Source organism: Aquarana catesbeiana, linkage group LG02, assembly GCF_042186555.1.
Source record: "Aquarana catesbeiana isolate 2022-GZ linkage group LG02, ASM4218655v1, whole genome shotgun sequence".
Taxonomy (NCBI): Eukaryota; Metazoa; Chordata; class Amphibia; order Anura; family Ranidae; genus Aquarana; species Aquarana catesbeiana.
The window spans coordinates 345,193,957-345,213,014 of NC_133325.1; positions in this window are offsets into that span (position 1 = coordinate 345,193,957).

Here is a 19,058-nt window from a genome sequence, read left to right on the forward strand (position 1 = left end):
GATCACATGATTGCTGTGATAGCCTCTGATTGTCTGTCACAGTAATCAGCAACTGTACAACCCGCCCCTATTCTATTGCTAGATCAAAGTTTGATCTAGGTCAGTGTCCGGCCAGGGTCAAAGGTCAGGGATGGGTCCATGTGTTTTGGTTAGAAATTTAAAAAAATAAATATTTAGTGTCAGTTAGTGTCAGTGTGTTTTAGATTAGATAAAAAAGAAAGAGGAACACTATTGTTTCTGGGTCTTACTATGTATACAAATAGCAAATATTAAACACATATGTGGAATCTCTATGAACACCAGGCATGTGATAATTTATTTTGGTTTTGGTATTTGATGATGGGGGTTATCGTAATAGCAAGAATATACAGTTAAAGTTAAAAAAATGTACTATTTTAGGTCAGTTTTCCTTTGATAATAAAAAATAATAGATACAGTATATGACAATTTACCACCAAGTTGGGGGGGCTCATTTGTCCTGTAAAAAAAAGTATAATTAACCTGGATAGTATTTGGAAAAATATGTACAGTTTTACTAATACATGATAAAATTGCAAAACATTGAGATGGCATTGAGATGTTTGTACCATTTGTTAAGGGGTAAAAAAATATGGGCAGTTCTACAATCTCCATGATCAAATTACTTTGCACAAAAACAGGGATTTTTAGCTCACATACGTTGCAATACATGTTTAAGGTACAACCTCTGTCTATCTGCCCCATATAGGCATTATATCCACTGAAGCATTTGCATTTTGCAGAGTAGAGTAGGGAGTGGTCAGAGAGGGATGACTTTGACACATTTGGCCAGCCTAAACATATATTGCAATGTATGTGAACTAAGAATTCCTGTTTTTGTGCAAAGTTTGCTAGAAATGCTGTATAGTAGTGTGCAGAGGGTTCATTCAGAATGTATACAATTATAGAACATAAATAATGCAATTTGATCAACATATCAAACTGTGTGTAAATAGTACTGTCATATTTAAGCCACATAACACTACGAGGAGTTAAAAGTTATGGTAACAAAGTAAAAACAAATTAAAAATTGCCATTTGTTTGCACATTTAATACAAAGTAAACCTGAATACTAAAAGAACATTTTAACAAAAACCTGTAATAAGAGAAATGTGTAGGCTGCCACCTTCTGAGAATTGCAGTTAACTAGCTGTCTCTGGAATCAATGACTTATAACAAGTGTATAGCAAATTAAAGCATTTGTAACCCTAAAAAAAAAAAAAAAAGGATCCTGTGACTTTAAGGTATGTTAAACAGCACAGTGCTATGCTGTGTAATTTGGCGCCCTGTATCATCTGAAATACCTGGCTGATCCTGCCTGGTTCTGCCCTCTCAACTATAAACTGACCACGGTTTATCATGGCTGCTGAGCACCGTGGTCAGTTTACGTGTCTCCGTCATCTGCATCTCTCCTCTTTCCTTTCTCTCCCCTCCCCTCCCTGCCTGTCAGCTCTGTGTCAGGGCCGCCGCTGAAATAACTGTGTAATGTACATGCAATCCCCTCTGTTAAAAAAGTCCCATGCTCCAGTCTGTGCTTTGTAAAAAATATGCCCATTATTACCTTAAGGCCCCTTTCACACTGGGGCGGTTTTACCCCCCTGCTAGCGGCCGAGAAAGGATTAAAAGCACTGCTGCAGCAGCGCTATGCCGCCTGTATAGCCGCACTGCCCCATTGATTTCAATGGGACAGCGTGTGTATACACCGCTCCTTCACTGCTCCAAAGATGCTGCTAGCAGGACTTTCTTTACTGTCCTGCCAGCGCACCGCTCCAGTGTGAAAGCCCTGGGGCTTTCACATTGAAGACACAGCAGCGGCTCTTTCAGTGCGCTTTGCAGGTGTTATTTTTATCGCTGCAGCGCCTGCAAAGCGCCCCAGTGTGAAAGGGGTCTTATTCTCAGCACTCGCGTGACTCCTGGCTGCTCTTCTCCTCTCCCTCATCCTTACTGATGTCTGCAGGGGATTCTCAGGCACCTCCCACTGTAGCTGTCAGATTGGGAGAGGGAGCAGCGAGGAGTAATGGGAGTGCCAAGCAGCGCTGTGAAATAAGGTAGAAATGGGCATATTTTTCACAAAGCACAGACACTGGGGGATAGAATGTTTTCTTACAGAGGGGATTGCATGTACATTACACAGTGGCTTAACAACCACTTTAAACTGTTACTAAACCCAGGACTCGGCATTCACTATATGGTCTTCCACAGTGCAGAAAACATGAAAATGCAATTATTTTAGTAAATATAAACTGCTAAATACCTTTTCTGATCAGCAGAATATAGCAGTCTTATGACTACTATGAGTGTCTGGGTAAAGTTTGTAGGAAGAGTTTTCATTGTACTTTGACTGTCCTTTGAGGCTGTAGGACCCCTGACCCTCTGTCTGGTAAGAGCTGATCAGCCCTGTGCTGATCACATGCACCCTCCCAAGAAAAAAATAAACTCTCTAGTGATACATACCAAACTGAGCATGTGTAAATGCCCCCAATGCTCTGTTCTATCAGGGGATGGATTGGGGACTGTGGAAGAAGGGGAGGATCAGAGAAGACAGGATCAAACAGCCTTTGTACACAATGCAGAGGATACTGCATTGTGCACTGTATATACATGCAAATGAGGTGAAACAAATGTCAAATTAATCTACAGAACTCCTAAATTTTAACATTGTGAAATGATCAACATAAAACACCCATACATAATAAAAAGTGTCCATATGGCATATCCAAAAGTATATATGCTCCAACATACGCAAATCAATATGGTAATACAGGCCAACTTATAGTGATAAAAAATAGTAAAACAAAATCTCGTTGATCCAGCAAAATCCTTCACCAAAGTGATGTGTGCCAATTCCACTCCATTAAGAATAAAGCTCACTAAATGCTGTTGCCATTCACTTTTGTGTCTGGCAAATGTTGTCTTATTAGATGTTATTGAAGAGCCGCTTTTACACGCCAATCTCCATCCAGATTAATAAAGACACTCTCCACATGTGGGGATAGAAATTGAGATAGAGCCTTTAATAGTGTAAAAACACCTTAAGGTAATTGGTTTATAAAAAATAATGCACTTACATCATAAAATATTCAAAATCGCCAAGTTAAAATTCTAAACATGCCAGGTGACTCAGTGTTACGATCTCCTCATAGCTATGACATGTCAAATCCCATGCCAAATCGCTGCAATATGAACCTAGGCTTAGTGCATAAAGTGCAAGTTTTTAGATGCCGATTTTTGGATTCCGTGTTACGGATTTAAAAGCAACTCATATTTATGCACATGTGCGAATGGCTCTTACAATGTAGCTACATTCAGATCCATAATTTAAAAAATGCACGTATATGTGTTTTTTTATGGCAGTATGAATAAGGCCTCCATTTTGGATTTGCCTTTACTATTTAACCCAGTGACAATGCTCATCAAGACAAATGGAGAGGCTAAATCCTTGTACCTGGGAAACAGAGAGCAATAAAAACCCTGACACAAGTTTTAGCACTTCCGTCTACCATCCAAAACAAAAGTTTTGCTGTTAGATACATTTTAGGGAATGTAACCTCCATATTTCTTTATTAACTATCAACAATAAATTGTTTTTTGCATAAAAAATACTATATTAAATTCTACAAGAGTGACTGTGAAGTGTCATTCTATTCGGAAACAATTAACACAGCCATTGTTAAACAATTAAAAATGAAGATAAGTGTGACAGTGTCCTTGCTGCATTGGTCATCAGTTTAGGTATTGATCATCTAAGTGCATTTTTATAGCATAAAATATCTTAGTCCTAATTTTTATATTTCAGTTTGTTGGAAAAGCTTTTATAACTTTTAATTGAATCTAATAGAATTTGTGTTGACATGAGCAGTATTTGACGAACTATAATTATTAAAGGTTGCCAGGAAATGCACCATATTTGTGCTTCAAATACAACACTACTTGAGTTATCTGTTTAATTTCAGATTATTAGCCTTACTGGTGACTGATGTTTAGATCATAAAGCCCATACCACCCCCCTCCCCTTCAGCTTCCCTGACACTCCCTAGTCTTTGAAAAAATGTTAATACACTTAAGCCTGTTATACACGTCTTGAATTGCATGTTGGTATCACCCAACTTGTCAAACTTTGAAAAACTGGTTGGCCAGACAAATCAAATGCAATCACTGTTCAGGTATCCAGATAGTCATGAGTGCCAGCTCTTTGAAAAAATTATACTAACTGAATACACTAATGCCCCGTACACACAGTCGGATTTTCTGATGGAAAGTGTGTGATAGGACCTTGTTGTTGGAAATTCCAACCGTGTGTAGGCTCCATCACACATTTTCCATCTGATTTTCCGACACACAAAGTTTGAGAGCTTGCTATAAAATTTGCATGTGCCACGCATGCTCAGAATAAATAAAGAGATGAAAGCTTTTGGCTACTGCCCCATTTATAGTCCCGACGTACGTGTTTTACGTCACCGCGTTCAGAATGATCAGATTTTCCGACAACTTTGTGTGACCGTGTGTATGCAAGACAAGTTTGAGCCAACATCCGTCGGAAAAAATCCTAGGATTTTGTTGTCGGAATGTCCGATCAATGTCCGACCGTGTGTACGGGGTATAACACTGAATATAATGACATTGACTGTCATTCAACCTGGAATTGGTATGGCTGTTAGTGAACAGTAGACATGTGCATTTGTTTTCGTCCGAATGCATTTTCGTCCGAATTTCAGGTATTTTCGTTATCGTTTTAACAAACGATAATGAAAGCACAGATTCCAAAAAACGAAAGATCCAACATAAACAAATGCTTTATTTTCATTTTCGTTGCAACAACAGTTCGATATAGATAGGAGATTCGACATGACGCTAACAATAACAATTTGTGTCTATCGAACCTGTGGTCGAATGTGCCTAACCTTAACTCTATAGTCTATCCACCATAGTAGTCAAAGATTATTCGAAAAGATTTGACATAGAGAGAAAAGATTCGACATAGAGAGAGAAGATTCGACATAGAGAGATAAGATTCGACGTAGAGAGAAAAATTAAGTAAAATAAAAATGATGATGATGATGGTTATTAGCCAATTGTAACCAAAGAGGAGGGGCAGTAAAATAGCTAGAACCGCATGTACATCCAACTTAGTTTCACTTACGATTTGCTAGCAGAGAGAGACAGACACGCTGATTCATTTCAGAACAGTCAATCTTAGCTGGTCTGTTTGAATTGTCACTTTGTCAGAGAACCTGAACTATTTCATTTGAGCATAAGCTAAGCACAGCAGCAGAACATTAGTGAAGCAAGCTACATCTGTGTTGTGAACTTGATAGATAGACTAGTGATACTAGTGTTGCTGCTAGTGTTGTGATAGCCTCAGAGGCTGCCCGTGTTGTGGTGAGGGTGATTTATAGATTGAGATTCTATATACCCTATCTCCACTCCAGTCCTTTTTCTGACTTGCAGTTGCTGTAAAGTTCAGAAATCTACCGTTCTAATCTAAAAGAAAAAAGTTGGTAGAGGTAGTGGTTGTGGTCACGGTCGCGGTGGACGCCTTGCTAAAAAAAGTGGCAAGGCCTCTGCTACTAGTGCCTCTGACACTTCTGCCTCCACCAACATGCTGTCCACAGCAGTGGGTGTCACCGCCAGTGCCACCAGCAAAGCTAGTTCCACCACCCCCAGTTCTTCTAATATTACTTTTCCTGCCAGACCACCAACATCTGCTGCCACTTCCACTGCCAGTGCAGTGCCTCCTTCCACTTCTACAGGTGTCATGGCTGCATATTTTTATGGAATAGGCAAGAAACCTAGTAAAGTGGAGTTGCCTTTACAGTCACCACCACCAATCACACTACCAGTGCCACTGCCCAGCTCCCCAAAGAAGCAATTGAGGGAGACAGCAGCAGAGACAGAGTGTGAGACTTTTTCTTCATTGGCCCAAGAAGATGATTTAGAATGTGATGCTCCTCTTTCCCCAAACACTGCAGATGTTTTATACAATCTTAGCCCACAGGACTTACAGCTTGACCTGGAGAAAGTGTGAGAGGGATATTCTGTGAGGAGTAGGACAGGTAGCAGTCCACTTTTTTCATCTGCTGCTAACTCCCCTTCTCCCTCTGTTATTATGGAAGAATCCTGTGATGATATCACTGACCTCCCAGTCCCCAGCACCCCTACCATTAGCAGCACTAGTTCTAGTTCACCAAGTGTAACTGTAGTGGCAACAGCTTCCACCACTGGTGTGCTACCTACTGCAGCTATATCAGCCCTAAATAGATATCAACAGGGTCAAGGGGCTGCATCCCGCTGCAGCAATGTTTGGAAATACTTTCAAACATTGGAAGGCGGGTTCTTTGCCAAGTGTAAATTGTGTGGGAAGCAAGTAAGTAGGGGTAAAAAGTTAGGTCATTTAACCAATGCTGGTATGAACCTGCACCTTAAAAATTACCACCACTCTACTTTACTGCGGGCAGAGGCAGAAAAAGAAGATGGTAGCGCAGGAAGCAGCATAACGGACTCTGACTGTACTGGTGGTACCTCCTCAAGCACACTACTTACTCAGAGCACAGGAGGCAATAGAGAGGGTTCAGTAGTAGTTCCACTGCAGACCCAATCAGGCTCCTCATCCTCCCAAGGACATCATCAGCCTACCCTCGATAGTTTTGTTGGCTTTAGTTCCAAGGGCATGTCAAAACAGCAGGCCAACAAGATCACCCGCCTCATTGGCCAATTCATTGATGTTGGAGGAGCCTCTTTTCGCATGATTGAAGGGGAGCCGTTTAAACAGCTCATGCATGCCCTTGCTCCATGATTCGTTGTTCCTGCACAAACAACTTTCAGCAGAAAGATTATTCCAGCACTATACCACTCGTGCGTTGGATTATTGAAGGAAAAAATGGCCAAACCCGAGGGTCAGACAATTCATTTGACAACTGATTTGTGGACAGCTCCCAGCGGTCAACACACTTTCCTGTCTTTACTGCACACTGGTGGCAGGCCACTGTGCCTGTTGGTGGTGGCACTGGTGTAAGAGTTCAAACTCCATCAGGAAGCAGGTCTGCAGCGCAAGACCAGCAGGGTTATCAAGCTTTCCTGCTCCACACAGAAGTCCGTGATGACCAACACAGCTCTGCCAACATATTGCGGGCAATTAGATCAACGTTGGCCAATTGGTTTGGAGAGCGTGCAGTCACCAATGTCTCTGTTGGGTTCATTGTGACAGACAGAGGTTCAAACATGGTTAAAGCTCTCCAAGATGGATCTTTTGTCGGTGTGCGCTGTTCTGCACACATACTGCATTTAGTGGTCAAGAGTGCAATCCCAGTGGAGAAAAACAACAAGATTGCTCAAATCTTGGACCTTTGCAGAAAGATTGCAGGGCATTTTCACCGCAGTGTAGGGGCTAGTCAACTGTTGAGGGAGGAGCAAGAACAATCAGGGCTCCCCATACATCGCCTGAAACAAGATGTCAGCACCCGATGGAACTATACCCTGGAAATGCTGGAACGCATTTTGGAGCAAAAGACAGCCATCCATAATCTATCATTCCGCCACAGCATTGGGATTGATTCCACACTGGGACGTGATGACTGGTGTATAATTGGGCAGCTCATTTATGTCTTAAAACCCTTTCGGAATGTGACGGAAAACTTGAGTCAGAGCAATGCCAGTCTAGGACAGGTCATACCCTTGTTTACCTACCTCATAGATAAGATGGGATCGTTCCTAGAAAACAGTGAGCCTGTTTGTGGCAGCCCACTTCATGCCGATGTAGCGTCTTTCATCAGAAAGCTACAAGCTTACTTAAAAGATCGGCTAAATGACCGTGTCCGCAAAAGCCCTGAACTCATGCTGGCTTCCCTGTGTGATCCCAGGATCAAAGGTAAACTGGCACTCAGAGACAACAGCCTCTCCTACTGGAAAGAAAAATTGATTGAAAGGGTCCAGAATTTGCAGCAACAGAGATGTACGATGAATGAGGCCAGTTTGGAAGATTCACCTGCCATGTCTGCTATTCCAAGGCTTGGCACCATCACTCAAAAACAACAGAGTGGAGCATGTGCATGTTGGGTAGAGGCACTTGACAATCTGGTGGATGCAGGTCAAGCAGCAGGTAATCGAGAGGAGAGCAGTGCCTCTGAAATGGTCAGGGCCTACCTATATGAAGCACCTTTGCTTCCTACAGAGGACCCTTTGACCTATTGGGATGGTAAGAAAAGTTTGTGGCCTGGTCTTTGCCTGGTTGCCCAGCAACTACTATCCTGTCCTCCAACCACTGTGCAAAGTGAGAGAGTTTTCTCTATTACTGGGAATATCCTTAATCCACACCGTTCACAACTAACACCCCATTTGATGGAACAAATAACTTTCCTCAAATTTAACCTCCCCAAGCTGGATTACCCTACCCTTAACTTGTGAGACCTGAATCATTGTTACCATGTGAAGATAGATGGGACTAGAGTGACTTGAGTGTGCGTGATTGCATGAATGAATGTTGTGTGAATGGACAGTGAAGATAGATGGGACTCAGAGGAACCATCCAAATGTTGAGGAAAATCATTTTTTTAATTTTCTTACCACTTGACACAATAGCAGTTGTCTACTTGACTTTGGTGTGACCCCAAGATTTAAATAGAATTATATTTTTTTAAGCAATCCAAATTTTTCCCCTTATTCTTTTCATCACCCTTTTTTGTAATGAATGTTGTGTAGAGTGACTAGAGTGTGCGTGATTGCATGAATGAATGTTGTGTGAATGGACAGTAGCAAGGTTTGAAGCCTTGACGTGGCGCTACTGCTTACGTGTTGCTGTCTTTGTAAATACAAATAGCAACATGTGCTAATTTAACCATTTTTGTTTGATGGTCTGGAAAAAAGAGATAATGATTAAAGATGACCTCAACAGCATGACAGTTCCTCTTGATGGAGAGACTGTCAACTCAAGGATCAGAATATGCTACCAACACAACATAGCACAAAGAAGCATACAGTTGGAAACGTGATTCTATGCAAGATAGATTAGTTGGTCACTGCTGAGCTGCATCCAGATGCCCAGGACCCCTCCCATTTACCATCTCTGACCCTGGGGACACCAGGGCCCTCTCTGATCCTCTGCCTGTTTCATGACCATCTGCAATTGTCCAAAGTCACCAGTGTGAGTGAGTAATCTACCCTGCTGCCATGTTACTCAAGCCCTGGAAATGATGACTGCCTGTCAGGTCACCTTGAGGCTAGGTGACAGATGCACTCTGTTGGAATCGGAAGTGTACCGCTAGGTAGTGGACCCTAGGACTGACTGCTGTGGATTGAACCCTGGGAGGGTCAGGAAGCAGGTCTACTGGATCACTAACACAGATCCCACTGGGAGCTAGAGCATAGATTCCCCGGGGCGTGGAGTCTAAGAGCCAGCAGGTGTTCACCAGAGCCTCTAGTGGTGAGGATGGACTGCGCTGCAGTCTGGCTCCATGTCACGGCCCCCAGGGTCTCACAGCTCATGCTCACGGTAGACTACAGGAGAAGAGGAAAGAGGCAGCAGGCTGGAACAACAAGCAAGTAAGGGATAAGCCAAGGTCGGGGCCACAAGCAGACAAGGACAACAGAGTACACACCAAGTTTCAGGGTCACAGGCAAACAGGGATGGTCAGGGACACGCCAAAGGTCAGGGTCACGAGCATACAGGAATAGTAGAGAACAGGCCAAAGTCAGTTAACTGGAATCAGACGTAGGAAACACAGCCAGTACACACGAAAGCTAACACACAATGGTTGATCAGCACTGCTGGCTTGCAGTGCACAGGTTAATATAGGGTTCCCTGATAGGAGCTGGGGTGGAGCCATGCTAGAGGAGAGCTTACAAAAGCAGTCAGGTGAGGGTCAGCTGGTCTCTAGAGATGAACACATGGAGACAGGTATGCTGACAGACAAACTCTATTGCATAACCATGACACTGCCCTTTGAACTGTTGCCCCTTGTGATTGCGTTAGCCTGTGAATCTCTGTCCGGTTAACTGTTGCCCTCATGATTGCAAGCCTGCAACCTATGTCCTGTGAACTGTTGAGGACTGTATAGTAACCCCTGCTGTAACTATCTGCTGTGTATTCTGGGGAATATTCTGGGGAGGGAAAGCTGAATGGCGTGACTGGACACAATACATGGGATTACCCTTTGCACATTGAACTAGTGTAGAGAGAAATTTCATTAATTTTCTAAGTTCAGCCTGATGGTTAAATGTAGAAAAACTACAATTATAAGGCCTCTAGTAAGTTAGTAACAATATATGGACTAGTTCATTTAGATAAACATCACACAAATCTAACAAGGAAAGCAAAACTCAAGAAAACAATTATTTCTAAACAATTTTTTTTTTATTTTTAACATAAACAAAACAAACAAAAAATTAAAATAAAACACAGCCTCCAGGTTATGCAAATTGTCTCTCTTGGACCTCCACAATGCGCCGCAGATAATCAGTCACATGTGGCTCTGGAGGGTGGAGGATGTGTGCTTGTTCTGGAGCGGGTGAAGGATGCACTGGGGAGGAGGCAGCAATGGGTGTGTCACTGTCCAGGTGGGGGGATGTTGATGAAGGGTGGAGGAGAACATGCCCTGTAGAAACCACTGGGTACTCGGAAGGACAGTCAGTCCAACCAGACGCGGGCAGGTCCAGGTCTTTGTCCACAGGGTGCAGTTGAAGGATGAAGACTTCACCTGTGAAGAAAAAAAAATACATTAGATAGATAGATATTAAAATACACATGGCTTCTTCACCCTAACATTATATAAAGGCAAAGATCTCCCAGCCCTTGTAGACAATCCTGTAACACTTCCATACCAGTTTTCCATTTTTGATATTTAGTGAGATGCACCTAATCAATTTGTGTGTAGGAGATAGTGGTGTCTGTGTCAATTCGCTGCGTCATACCAAGTTTGCAGAGCTGTGCAGGAAGGTGTAGTACTACTTTACCGTACTCTAACTGGGGTGGAGCTGAGTGTCCTCCTCGGCCAGAGTACAAAGGGATTCTCCTCTACACATCGATTAGTGTAAAGGGGAATCTCCCAAAGATTTTATCCGCTTGGTCGCACGGGCGGCTGGAGAAAATCTTAAGGTGTAATGGACGCCTAAGTGCTAACTAATCTACCTCATCCAGACAGACTGACTGACTTTGGCAAATATGGAAGATCAGTTGCACTTGCAGAAAAACATATCAGCTATACCAGCTTTTAACATTACACTCACCAAAGAGAAGCCATTCAAGCCATTTCATTTGGGATGACCTAACAAAAAGTTGTTTAATAAAATATAGCAGGCTACTTTTTAAAGTTGATAATTTTGTAAGGCCACTGATTGTTGAATAAGCCCCACTTCTGTTCTAGGCTAGGTAGGTTACTCACTCCTGGTCTAGGCTAGGAGGTATAACAGGTATAACAACATGAGAAAAGTGTTAATGCATGCATTAGGGGCATGCCAGAGATTGAACATGTCCAGGGACTGCCAGCCAATAGCTGGAGATTCTTTTCTGACACACCCCCTCCAGCCTGCTGTGTTATTCACAATGATTAACAGTGATTGGCTCAGACTGGGAATCTGAACTGCAGCAAGAAGGTGGCATGATCAGGGACATTGAGGAAATAACAAGCACAGGGCACGCTAACAGGAAGACTGGAATCAGCTGCAGAGGGGAACTAATATAATTATTAATTCCAGCTAAACCGAAGCCTTGCAGAATAAATCACAAGCTATTCTAGACAAGGTATGCCATCAGCATTTCATATTTAAAATACTATTTTGCCTGGAAAATACAAAAAAAGTTATGCTTACTCCCTGGATCTGCCGCGTCTGGCTGTTCTGCCACATCCCCAGCAGCCTCTACAGGGCAGGTCTCCTCCACCTCCTGCTCAGCCTCAGTAGCTGTTGATTAATGATAGAAAAGAACATTACAATCTGCAGTGTACAACAATCTCACACATTAGTACAAGAACATTGAAACATGTATGATCACTCAGCAGATACCAGCAAGATTATACTAACTTAATGTGGGCGTTGCTGCCTCAGCCTCCTCCTGAGTCTCCCCCTCTGACTGGATGACACCTATTTATAAAGGAGAAATGATGAACGTTAATAAACGTAAATAAATATACTGTAATGTAAATAGATAAAATGAATTATCCATTAGCATGGCAATACAGGGCAGGTCACTAACGTTTATCTACAAGGCAGGGACATGCATTCACCATTTAGAAAAAATCATTAAAAAAAAACAACTACGAGGCACTTACCTGTCCTGGTTCCAGCGGCGCCGGCGAGTGCTAGGTGCACCGCCACTGATCAGGCGCCTCAGTTCAGAGCGGCGACGTTCTGTCAGATTATGTAAGTTGTGCAATCGCTTGTGTTACCTGACAGAGGGTCGCAGAGGCTCTACCTGTCACTGCATGAGCGAGGAGCAATGACACTGGAATCAACAATGGAAGGCTGGACAAATGGAAAAGGAACCACTGTATTAGTGTCACTACTACTACAGTACTTACTGCACATTGATGATGTGGAGTACTCCTGCTCCTCCACCCTCTGCCTTCGGCGGCGCTGGGCCTGGAGACGATCTTTAAATAAAATCAAACACATCATGCTAAATGACTATGTCACGTCGCATGCTTGACAAAAAAAATGTTCTGCACACAATGCAATGCTGACATCAACCTTGATGAGCCAGCAGCTTTCTTATCTCATCCTCCACTACAGCTGCTAAGAGCTCCTTCTCATTGGGGAGGAGAGGCACCTGCTTTCCTCTGCGCCCCGACTGCCTGCGCTTATGCGCTATGGAACTGCAAAACAAAAAGAGAAGAGAAATGGGTTCCACAATTAAACTACAATTGTAATCTGAAAATGATATCAACACATGAAACACATGTAGAATGAACCCGTAGAATGAAACAATGCAAATGGAATTTTTGGATTAGGCACATTTTCTCATGTAGCACAAGGTTTGCACATTTATTTATTAGCCAAATTTATTGTAAGAAAAACGTATGCTTTTTTGGTGCACAATAAATAATAAAAGACAGGATTGAGATTGTGCTGAGTAAATGTCCATTGTGTCCACTCCAGTCCACATTTCTATTATGCGCTTGTGTAAACTGTGTATAGTGTAAAATTTCCTTTCTTGTTTCTTTTGCAAAGCATTAACCCACTTGCGGATGTGGACCACCCCATAGTAACTAAACATATGGCGGGTCCGCAAGCTGGTTAAGTCCAGCCACCGTAACACTTATATATATATATATATAACTTTTTTATTTTTCAATAACAAAAAATGTAAAACCCAGCGGTGATCTAATGCCACCAATAAAAGCTCTATATGTGGCGGGAGAAGAGCATAAATTTCATTTGGGTAGTACATCGCAGGAGCGTGCAGTTTAAAGCTGCAACGCGCTAAATAGCAGAATATGGCCTGGTCAGAAAGGGGGCGTAACCTACAGGTGGTCAGGTCAAGTGGAACTTAAAAGCAATTATTGCTCAGTTTAGTGATAACTAACTAACAAATAACGGGCATGGAAATATTCCTCTTAAATTGATCGTGGTAATAATATATAACATGTGCAACTGCAAACTATGTGTAGGCTAGGCACACCTATGCGCAAATTTGGTTTTTCACAGGAGGGAGGATAAATTGAATATTATTTATTCCTTTTTAAAAAAAAAATTCACTTAACTTTACTGACATCACATGTGATAGCAATAATATATGTTTATGTGTGTGTGTAAAATCAGTGCATTTTTGGAGCTTTTATCATTGTATAAATGACAATGGTCCCGAAATGCCATCAAAAGTGTCCGATGTGTCCGCCATAATGTCGCAGTCACAATAAAAATCGCTGATCGCCGCCATTACTAGTAAAAAAAATTGTTAATAAAAATGCCATAAAACTATCCCTATTTTGTAGACTCTATAACTTTTGCACAAACCAATCAATAAACGCTTATTGCAATTTTTGTTACCAAAAATATGTAGAAGAATACATATCGGCCTAAACTGAGGAAAAAATTAGTTTTTTATATATTTTTTGGGTATACTTATATAGCAAAAAGTAAATAAAAACCACAGAGGTGATCAAATACCACCAAAAGAAAGCTCTATTTGTGGGAAAAAAAAGGACGTCAATTTTGTTTGGGAGCAACGTCACACCACCGCGCAGTTGTCAGTTAAAGCGTCGCAGTGCCGAATCGCACAAAGTGGCACGGTCATTTGGCAGCCATACCTCCGGGGCTGAAGTGGTTAAAATGTAAAAAAAATAAATAATCAGACACGTTACTTACCATTTTATGTCGCTGAATTTTTTGCAACAGGCAGTCGGGTCATGCCGATAGGTCTCCTCGACCTTCCTGGAGATCTCCTCCCACTTCTCACGCTTCCACTCCGAAGTGGTTTCCCTGGAGCGGGGGCCACACAGCTGCATCCAGCAAGGAAGCGTTTCCCTTACAAGGACCTGGGACTCAATGTGAGTCCACATAAGGTTACGCTTCCTGCTGGTTGCAGCTTGTGTCCCCCTCCTGCGCCCATTTTTGGATGCTGCCTCCTTAGAAGGTCCAGGAATGTCCTCCTCCATGCTTTCATGGGTTGCTGCTGGTGCTGCCATTGCCATATTATCTAAGCCAGACACAGCGTCCAATTTTGTGGCCGCACTTCCGATTGAAAAACGAATGTGAAAGTTTGGTTGGCTGACTGTTGCTGGGGCAGAGTAGACCAATGAGCATGAATGATGAAGATTCGACACAGAAACTAAAACATGCAAACTTAAATCTTTGGCTTAAGGTGTCTGTCGAAAGTTAGAAGATTCGACGGAGCAGCTAAACAAACTGTACGATGCTGCTATCGTACATTTCCGGTCAAATTAACCCCGGAAAATTCGACCGTAATGTACGATTGCGACGTCGTACAGTTTAGCTGCTCCGTCGAATCTAGTTTGAACATTCGACAGACACCATAAGCCTTTAATGACAGATTCGACCTTAATTCATTTCGATTTTCGGACGAATGCAAGTTTTTAACGAAAAACGAAATAAAGAAAAACGAATTTCGGGAGTAACTAAATAAATGTATTTTTTGGACGAAAATGAAATTCCGAAACGAAATATTTCAGTGTGCACATGTCTAGTGAACAGAGTGGAGCTTCTGTGTGAAACATCACAGGTTGGAAGATGAGTATTTTAGTGAAAGCTGCACTTTCAATTTTTTTGTAAGTCAAGTTTATTTTTTAAAAGTGGAGTTCTACTTTAATCACTTCAATATCAGGCACTTGTACCCCCTTCCTGCCTTTTCAGCTTTCATCGCTGTAGCATTTGAATGACATTTAATCTCTACTGTTTTTTTTTTATTGTTTGCTAAATAAACAAAAAAAGTCTGTTCTGTTATAAAATTTAGCAAATAAATAATTGTCCTTCATAAATGTATGCCAAAATGTATCCTGGTACATTCTGCTACATTTCTTTGGTGTATATTATTTAGTCTGTTATAGCGTTATAGAGTCCACAAACTATGGTATATATCTGAAAATTGATCAGTCCTGATGTAGTTACGGCCTATATCATTTCTTGAGGCCCGAAAATATCAGGACATTACAAATACCCCTAAAAATGACCCCTTTTGGAAAGTAGGCAGTCCAAAGTATTTAGTAAGAGACAACTTTTTGAAGTTGTAATTTTTTTGTCATAATTGTTTGGAAAACTAAGAAAAAAAAAAATCATTTTTCACGATTTTCTTTTTTTTGTTACATAGTTTCATCAGTGCAGTACAGCATCATCATAACTGGGGTGGTGGTGATCAGGGATACTGACTGGTGACAGTACAGAAAAAAAAATATAACTTTTTTTAATTTATTTACATTTTAATATTTTTTATTACATTTTTTTCTTTTTTTATGATTTTTTTTACACACTGTGACCAGAGCAATATCATGTTACCATAATAACATTGTACTACTGCGGGGAAGTAATCAGGATTTATTTTTCTTTTTTTACACATTATGATTGCTTATAGCAGTGAATTACATTGCTATAAGCAAGCATTTTACTGAATGATTCATTCAGTTTGTGATCATGTTGGTACAGATGGGCTGTGATTGGCCCTCTCTGTACCATGTGATCATACTGACCAATCACAGCTAGCAGCACAATTGTACACAATGGATGACATGAAAGGAAGCCATCCATTGTTTACAACTGTCATGTGACCTGCTGTGATTGGTCACAGCGGCCACATGGTATCGGCAGCGAGCCTGTACTCTGATCAATCATCGGCTGTGGACACAGCCGGTGACAGATCATGCCGCTGCACGGCCCCTTCTGAGAGGACGTAATATGATTTCTTTCCCCTCAGTGATCACAGGAGCTAGTATGAGCTCCATCCCTCGCCTACTCTACCACAATGGATGTGGAGCTACTCGTTTTACTCACTATGCTAATTGAGCCCGAGTGGCACCTAAATCTATTGTGGGTCCGTTTTCCAACACCCTGGAATGTGGGGGGCCCTTAACATCCTCCTGATGGTCCTGCATTGTGCATGCTGACATCAGAGAGTTGCAACTATCCAGTAAGTAAAAGCGGAGCTCCGGCCTATCTTTAACCACTTCCCATCCAAAGTACATCATATGACGTCATGGACTTTGAGTGGTGATATCTGAATGATGCAACTACACGCTTTGTCCAGATATCATCTTTTTCAGCCGGCGATTCTGTGCACCGTAAGAACAATCATAGTGGCAGTTCAGCCGCTTGATCGTTCTTACAGGTGGCGGAAGGAGACATCCCCCCTCCTGCCGCCCTCTGGTGCTTCACCCGGCTCGCCCCTGTGATCAGCGAGCCAGAGAATGAATCAGTTGCTGCCAAAAGTTTACCATAGAGATTTTTGGTGGCCAGATGGACCCTCGGAGGCCCGGGCGCTACGTTATAATATCCCGTTCGGGCCGGGCAAAAGCAAACAAAACCAAGGATGCGGCTGGAAAGGCCGAGAGAGTTTTTTTTTTTTATCTCAGCCTTTCCAGCCTGAAGGAGAGATCTGGGGCCTTATTGATCTCACATCTCTCCATAAAGAGGACCCGTCACGCACTATTCCTATTACAAGGAATGTTTACATTCCTTGTAATAGGGATAAAAGTGATTAATTTTTTTTAAGAGAAAATGTAAAAAAAAAAAAAAAAAAAGTAATATAAAGAATAAAAAAAAAAGAAAGCACCAACATCCCAGTGTGCTCACGCATAGAAGCGAACGTATACGTAAGTCGCGTCCACATATGTAAACGGCATTCAAATCACACTTGTGAGGTATCAGTGCATGTGTTAGAGCAAAGGCAACAATTCTAGCCCAAGACCTTTTTAACTCTAAACATGTAACCTGTAAAAAAATGTAAAATGTTGCCTATGGCTATTTTTAAGTACCATAGTTTAGTGCCGTTCCACGAGTGTGCGCAATTTTAAAGCGTGACATGTTAGGTATCTATTTACTCGGCGTAACATCATCTTTCACATTATATAAAAAAATTGGGCTAACTTTACTGTTTTGTTTTTTTTAATTCATGAAACAGTTTTTCGTCCACAAAAAAGGGTTTTAAAATTGCTGTGCAAATGCAGTGTGACACATAAAGTTGCAACGACCACCATTTTATTCTCTAGGGTCTCTACTAAAAAAACATATATAATGTTTGGGGGTTCTGAGTAATTTTCTAGAAAAAAATTATAATTTTTACACGCAGGAGCGAAGTGCCAGAATTGGCCCGGATGGGAAGTGGTTAAACTACGGCCCCCCCGGTGTTGCTGATTGTAATGACATTATTGTTCATATTTTTTTTTTTTTTAGCATATTACCTTTTACGACACTGAATATCTCCACTTCCACCTGCTGGCTACTGAGATATAAGTGTCATCAATCCCAGGAGTCAATGGGCATCCTTCCGGGTTGCTACATTGATTGACATATTGTCATAACAATGAGGCGGGAACTTCCTTCACCACTGTCATTGTTATGGCAACCTGCAATACACCGAGTGTGCGAGATCAGGGGGGTGCATGCTGGGTAGCCAGCAGCACTATTTCCTGGAGGAAACTCTGAGAGGGCTTCTGATGCCCACACTAAGGATGTAAGCTTACTGGATCCAGAGGGTACAGTGAGTACGTAAAAACGAACTAAGACAGCAAATGTTTTCATATGCAGCATATTTAAATTGCATAAGCTGTGACTATCTTGGGGGTAACTTAAAAAAAAGAAAGACAAGAGCTCCACTTTAAGTAAAGCTGCTTCAGGGGGGAATAACCTACGCAGTGCAAATGGTGACACCACTGCATGGTTACAATTTACAGAAGCCTGGAGTTAAGCTTTAAAATATTGTGTTAAAGGCACTGATCAAAGATGAGATGAGCTGAGAAAATTATTAGGAGAGGAAAAATAATTTGTCACCTTTTTTTTCTAGTTTTTGCTTCCTTCAGTTTTAAATTTGTATATTTTTTATATGTACTGTACATTATTTCCTTTGTGCTTCAGCATCCTTGGACCTTAGTTTTAAATGTACATCTCTGGCTTTAGTACCTCACTTTCACAGCTTAAAACCTAATGTGGGCATGCAATTACATTTTGAAGATTTAGGAATATCTGGATGAGGTCAAACAATAAAAAGGCACATAATTGGGGTAGGGGAATTTATTTAATTCACAAGAGAAAACAGAAAGTCCAATATTTAAATTAGTAAAAGTGCCTAAGTAAGCCTCACCCACTAGTATAACAAATTCAGCCTTCCCGTAAAATCCTCCCAAATGAATTTGACATTTTGTATACCCATATTCTGTTTTTGCTGTAATTGGACACTTGAGAAGGTAGAAGAGAAATTGTCTTGGGCCGCACATAAAACACACTAAACAATAAGGATAGCTCAAAGTCAGGCAGATCACAAGTTACTGATTACTGATGTAGATAATGTACCTATCTGAGTAATACAACTTCACTTTTTTGTAATATTTTTTAATTATAAAAATAAAAGAGGGCAACATAAAACTAGTGCAATATTTGACACTGTTTTT